Below are 7,624 nucleotides of genomic sequence, written 5' to 3'. Positions count from 1 at the left end.
CTTGCTGTTATTACTTCATTTCCCTCCCACATAAAATACACTGGTCTGATTTACCAATGTGGCCATAAAATATACATGCAGCTAATACAATAATATTATAGCTTTTTCATTCAACATTTTCCATAAACTGACACAGTGAGAGAAAGAGAGAAAGAGGTAACATCTTACCAGTACACTACTGGTCAAAAGTTTAAGAACACCTACTCATTCAAGGGTTTTCTTTATTTTTACTATATTCTACATTGTATAATAATAGTGAAGACATCAAAACTATGCAATAACACATATGGAATCCTGTAGTAACCAAAAAAGATCCAAATATATTTTTTATTTGAGATTCGTCAAATAACCACCCTTTGCCTTGATGACAGCTTTGCACACCCAGATGCAGACAGTGTCAAAGTAACAAAAGTTTACTAGACTACTAGAACAGGGGCAGGCAGAATGCTGGGACAGGACAGCCCCCACGCCGACATTCGAAGCATCGGCCTCCACCACGAACTGGCGGGACATGTCAGGATGAACCAAAATGGGAGCTGCGGGGATAAAAGTTGCAGAATCCCAGGAAACATTGCAGCTCCACCCTGGACGTAGGCTGGGTCCAATAAACCACCGTTCTCACCTTCCCGGGTTTACACTCCCTGCAGCGATGATGTAACTCAGGAAGGAGATTGTGGAGCATTGGAATTCGCACATCTCTGCTTTTCCAAAAGCTGGTTCTCCGGGAGGCGTTGGAGAACCTGTTGGACGTGGAGCACGTGTTCTTGTGCGGAGCTGGAGAAGACGAGGATGTCGTCAAGGTAGACGAAGACGAACCGGTTCAACATCTCGCAGAGAACATCATTAACCAGAGCCTGGAACACCGCTGGGGCATTGGTAAGGCCAAATGGCATGACCAGATACTTGTAATGACCGCTGACCATATTGATGGAAGTCTTCCACTTGTCCCCTTGCCATATCCGCACCAGGTGGTAGGCGTGCCGTAGGTCCAGCTTGGAGAACACGGTGGCCTCCTGGAGCGGCTCAAAGGCCAAGGAGATGAGTGGTAGCTGGTAGTGGTACTTCATGCATGGACGCAGTGTTTTGTTCTTCTACACAAAGAAGAACCCTGCGCCGATGGGGGAAGCAGAAGGACGGATGAACCCTGCTGCTAGGGAGTCCTCAATGTAGGTCTCCGTAGCCTTGGTCTCCAGACCCAACAGAGAGTACAGTCGTCCCTGGTGAGGAATGGTGCTAGGGAGAAGGTCACTCCCGCAGTCAATAGGGTCGGTGCTGCAAAAGCGAAGTGGCCCGGGCCTTACTGAACCCCTCCCAGAGGTGCTGGTACTCCGCATGAATAGTGGAGAGGCCCAGGGCAACTTCCGAGCCCACAAGAAGACGTTCCGGGGCAGGCTGCACTGACTTCCGACAATGGGCGTGGCAGAACGGGCCCCAGCCCATAATGGAACCAGCAGCCCAGTCTATAAAGGGATTGTGTCGCTGGTGCCAAGAGAATCCCAATACCACGGGAACCTGAGGAGACTTAATCAGAAGAAATTGGATTGCCTCTCTGTGGTTCCCTGCACTCGTAGGTTGATGGGAGTGGTATTATGAGTGATGCGGCCTATAGAGTGCCCGTCCAGTGCTCTAACGTCCATGGGAATGGAGAGGGACCTAGTGGGGTTCCCCAGCTCGGACGCCAGGGTAGCATCCAAAAAACTCTCACTGGCCCCAGAGTCAATGAGTACCCCTGAGAGATTTCGGCTGGTTCCACCACAGCAGGATGGCATGGAAAGGGGAGAGGAAAAGTTCTCTATAAGGCCCATCAGAGTACTCACCCCTTCTTGATGAGCCTGGTTGTCACGATCGTGTGGGAGTGAGACGGACCAAAACGCAGCATGTGGAAAATAAGCCATCTTCTTTTATTTATGAAGAAGGCAAACCGAAACAAAACACTTACAAACTATCAAAACAACAAACGACCGTGAAGCTATAAACGTAGTGCACACACACAGGCTACAAACGTTCAACATAGACAATTCCCCACAAAAAACTAAAGCCTATGGCTACCCTAAATATGGCTCCCAATCAGAGACAACAGAAACCAGCTGTCTCTAATTGGGAACCCATTCAGTCAACCATAGACTTTCCTAGACAACTACACACAACATAGACACAGCTAGACAACTATACTAAACATAAACCCAACTACTCTAAATAAACCCCCTAAACCTTACAATCACCCTGGACACTACAAAACCCACATGAATACCCATGTCACACCCTGACCTAACTAAAAATAATAAAGAAAACAAAGAATACTAAGGCCAGGGCGTGACACTGGTTTTTTAATGGGCAGGTAGCTACGAAATGTCCTGTAGCTTCACAATATAGACAGCTCTGGGTGTGGAGTTGGCGTAAGCGCTCAGCCGGTGTCAATCTAGCCCTGCCCAGGTGCCTGGAATCTGAAAGAGGCGAGTCGACAGCCCTCTGTGATTCCTCAAAGAACCCGGGTGACGCGGGTTCACTCGAACATGTAAACTTTGGGGGTCTCCGGGATCTTTCGGAGGTGAGGTGGGAATCGAGAACGAATGAGGGCGACAGGGCACAGATTCTCTCTCCTATGTTCTCGAAGCCGCTCATCGATCCGGATGGTCAAGGCTATGAGGGAGTCAAGGTCCATCGACAGCTCCCGGGCATGCTCGTCTTTGACCAACTCCGATAATTCGTGAAGGAACATGTCGAACAATGCTTCCGGATTCCAGGCACTCTCAGCCGCCAACGTATGAAAATCCACTGCGAGGTCTGCCACACTACGGGAGTCTTGACGTAGCTGGAGCAGCTTACGAGCAGCCTCTCTCCCAGACATCTCCTCTAGACTGAGGCAGACAGTGGACTATTGCGCCCACACCGCCGTAGCCCAGGCGAGTGCCCTCCCGGACATCAGTGTTACGATGTATGCTATCCTCCAGGGGTCCGAGGGGAACGAAGAAGGCTGCAGCTTGAAAATGAGGAAGCACTGGGAGAGGTAAGCGGGGTTCTCGGGACACTGGGATAGGCTGGGAGATTACAGGTGTGACCTGCTGCCCAGTGGGGTATCCGCGGAATTGCTCCAGAAAAGTCTTGAACGCCTGGTTATGGCATTCTGCCAGGGTATGGTCCCTCCATAAGACATTGCAGTAACTCCTTGTGTCGTCCAATGGTGGCTCCTTGCAGGGAGATGGCATTGTGGAGCTGGTCTGTGTTTGCTGGGTCGGTCATGGCCAGTTTGTACTATCACGTTTTACGGAAGACACAGATATAGACAGTGTCGAAGTAACAAAGTTTGTTACTAGAACAGGGGTAGGCAAAACGAGAGGTCAATGGCAGACAGAAGTCAGTCATTCAGATCCGAGTCAAAAGGTACAGAACAGCAGGCAGTCTCAGGGTCAGGGCAGGCAGAGGTCAATAATCCAGGGCGGTATGACAAGGTACAGAACGGCAAGCTGGTTCAGGGTCAGGGCAGGCAGAATGGTCAAAACCGGGAAAATGAGAAAACAGGAATTATAGAAAAAGACAGGAGCCAGGGGAAAACCACTGGAAGGCTTGACGGACAAAACGAACTGGCAACAAACAAACAGAGAACGTAGGTATAAATACACAGGGGATAATGAGGGGAGATGGGAGACACCTGGTGGGGGGTGGAGACAAGCACAAAGACAGGTGAAACAGATCAGGGTGTGACACATGATCACTTTCTCCATATTGGAAGGCATTGTTTTCACTTCAAAAAGTTACTATATATTTTTATTACCAATCTCTGTTGGATATTCACTTTCTGCTTCAATATTAATTAAATGTCTATTATTTTAAGATTGATATGTAATGCTTTGGAAGGATCAATATGTATTAACTGGGTTGCACTGTCTTAGTGCCCATTAGATGTCACGCTCTGTCCAAAATAAGTCTGGCACCTGAGACAACAAGGAAACAGACGCAGTCTCCATTTTGCCTACTTACAAATTGGTTTATAACGTCATCATTTGAGATATCAATGACAACTCCATCGGGAGTACAATAAATTGTAGCCTTTTAAGTTTAGTTAAAACCTCTTAAGGATCCACCCCTTTTTTTCAATTTTCACCTAAAACGACATACCCAAATCTAACTGCCTGTAGCTCAGGCATTGAAGCAAGGATATGCATATTCTTGATACCATTTGAAAGAAAACACTTTGAAGTTTGTGGAAATATGAAATGAATGTAGCAGAATATAACACATTAGATCTGGTAAAAGAAAATACAAACAAAAAGACACAGTTTTTTTGTATTTTCTTGTGCCATCATCTTTGAAATGCATGAGAAAGGCCATAATGTACTATTCCAGCCCAGGCGCAACTTAGATTTTGTCCACTAGATGGCAGCAGTGTATGTGCAACATTTTAGACTGATCCAATGAACCATTTTGCATTTCTGTTCAACATTTTGTATCAAGACTGCCCAAATGTGCCTAATTGGTTTGTTAATAACTTTTCAAGTTCAAGTTCCTCAAAGAATTGCATGGTATTCTTTCACTGTAATAGCTACTGTAAATTGGACAGTGCAGTTAGATTAACAAGAATTTAAGCTTTCTGCCAATATCAGATATGTCTATGTCCTGGGAAATGTTCTTGTTACTTACAACCTCATGCTAATCGCATTAGCCTCGTGGGGGGGATCCACCGATCCTGAATAAATTTTAACAGGAAATCATGTTCAACATTCATTGGTTCTTTAGAACAGGGTATGGGCTTCTTTCAAATCGCATTACCAAGGTGCAGGAAATCTTCTAAGCTTTAATAGTTCTATTGGTTAGGGGTAAGTCAAGTCCCGTACAATGCTTTAACTCAAGACTTTACATGTTGCATTTATATTTTCATTCAGAATAGGTTGTGGCTTTAGATTTTGGGAAAATGAACAACTGAAGAAGAATTTTTCACTTCTCTTATTGATTTCTCAACCCCCAGACCCCGGCCCTGTCTACTTGGTCTGCATCGCTGATTACAATGTTCCAAGAAGTTACCGTCTGATATTCTATGAAGCAAAATGACAATCCGTTGGTGTACAATGTGAGCTTGCTACTTTCTTATCTCTGTTTGCTCTACCTGCTCTACCTCTTTTAATGTCTATGGCTGCAACACCTTGCAAAGGGGGTGCTGTGTTGAAGCCATCGTGCCTCCATCTTGTCACTCCCCCACCAGTGTAAAAAATATTTTGGAAGCTATAGAAATGTTATTTATTAATGTCTCCATTCGTTTTTGGCCACGTTTATTCTATTACAAACACCTTACTGCATACTTGTAAATTATATTAGGTGCGCTAAACAAAAACAAAATGAATTCCTTAAAGTATAATTTGTTGAGATTACTAATGTTACTGTTCTCACTACAACAAAAATACTTAAAATACATGTCATTTTGTCCTTTAAACATTGAATTGAAATACTGTACAATTCCATTCATTCCTATGGAGGACTGCTCCTACTGGGGAGTAACAATATGGCCAACAGGTGGTTTCCAAGCCTCTCAATGGCCAATACATAGCAACAATCCAGTGTTTATATACACTGAGTGTACAAAACATTAGTAACACCGTCCTCTCATAACAGCCTAAATTCGTCGGGGCATGGACTCTAGGAGGTGTCGAAAGTGTTCCACAGGGGTGCTGTGGGGTGCCATGTTGACCCAGCAGCTTTGCAGTTCTTGACACACTTAAACGGCACCGACCACCATACCCTGTTCAAAGGCACTTAAATATTTTGTCTTCCAAGTGGCACACATACACAATCTGTGTCTGAAGGCTTAAAAAATTGAATTTAACCTGTCTCCTCTTCATCTACGCTAGGGTTTAATACATTTGTCACACTCTTGTCAAAGCATGCCATTCCATGAGCGCAGCATTTATTTTTCAACTCAAATCAATGAGCCCAATCAATCCTCCATGACAACAAAATCATAAACAACAGAGTGGAGGTGGCTAATAAGTCCTTAGTTTTGGGGTCGTGCTCAGGTAAAACAATTTGGCTAATCTATACTTCCATATTTCCAAGTCCAATTCTTGAAGATCAAGGGGTATAACATTTATTGGAATGACTGGAATTCTGATATAATTTAATCATATTATTATATGTAGTGGAAAGTGATGGGATAGAAGCCTACATAACCAAGCCATAAGGTCAAATTTAACATCCATATATGGCCAGCTATTTAAACTTTAACATTGATTTATCCTGCAATAGATGTCATTCAATTGGTAACATACATTTTTGACTGTCACGCTGGTATGAATGATTCGGGAGACAGACGCAGGAATGCGTAATAGGTGTTTTTATTACACCCAAATTACGGCGTGCCGTGTAAAGGCACGGGGACGAAGACCAAACAAACACTATACAAACACAGGGTAGAAACCCAAACAAAAGAGTGAGGAGTACCTCGAATAAATAACACAAGCACTCCAATCCACAATGGCACAAAAGCCAAAACACACAGCACAGGTACTCACACGAACCAACGGACATTGTAACAATAATCGACAGGACACTGGTCAACCAAGGGCACACTTATACAATTACTAATCACTGGGAATAGGGGCCAGGTGTGCGTAAAGAAAGTTCCAAAGGGATCCATGACATTGCCTTCTTCTAATGCCTCGTAAGTGGAAAGTCATCTAAAAGTAACAGAATGTAATCAGATTACGTTACTGAGTTTGGGTAATCCAAAAGTTACGTTACTGATTACAATTTTGGACAGGTAACTTGTAACTGTAACAGATTACATTTAGAAAGTAACCCACCCAACCCTGCTGATGAGCCATATATTAAATACACTTGATGAGCCCTGCATTAATGATTTTTAATGAGCCCAAATGATTGTGTCACGTTCCTGACCTGTTTTCTCTTGTTTTTGTATGTGTTTAGTTGGTCAGGGCGTGAGTTGGGGTGGGCATTCTATGTTATGTGTTTCTATGTTTAGGTTCATTGTCATTTAGCCTGATATGGTTCTCAATCAGGGACAGGTGTTTTACGTTTCCTCTGATTGAGAACCATATTAAGATAGGTTGTTCACACTGTTTGTTTGTGGGTGGTTGTCTTCCGTGTTTGTGTCTGTGCACCACACGGGACTGTTTCGTTCGTTTGTTCGTTCGTTCGTTTGTTCGTTTGTGTAGTCTGTACCTGTTCATGCGTTCTTCGTGTATATGTAAGTTCTCTAGTTCAGGTCTGTCTACGTTCGTTTATTTGTTTTGTAGTTTGTTGAAGTATTTTCGTGTTTCGTCTTTACTTTAATAAATATCATTATGTCATATCACAACGCTGCGCTTTGGTCCAATCCCTACTCCTCCTCTTCGGACGAAGAGGAGGAGAACGACCGTTACAGATTGTGCTGTTATCCATTTCATATATGATATAGGCTACTGCACATTACACATGACAGAAAAACATAAAGCCCATAGATGGACCTAAATATATTCTGTCTTGGGTAGATAAATGAAACTAGCTCCAGTAGCCTAATCTTTTTTAGTGTGAACTGTATTACTGTCCTGTATTGTAATATACTGTATTATATGGACTGGAATTGTGCACATCTTTCAAACCATGATAACGCAGAAGAGAACATGCGATTCTAGTG

Source organism: Salvelinus fontinalis, chromosome 20 (assembly GCF_029448725.1).
Source record: "Salvelinus fontinalis isolate EN_2023a chromosome 20, ASM2944872v1, whole genome shotgun sequence".
Lineage (NCBI taxonomy): Eukaryota > Metazoa > Chordata > Actinopteri > Salmoniformes > Salmonidae > Salvelinus > Salvelinus fontinalis.
Note: the sequence above shows the minus strand (reverse complement) of the source record.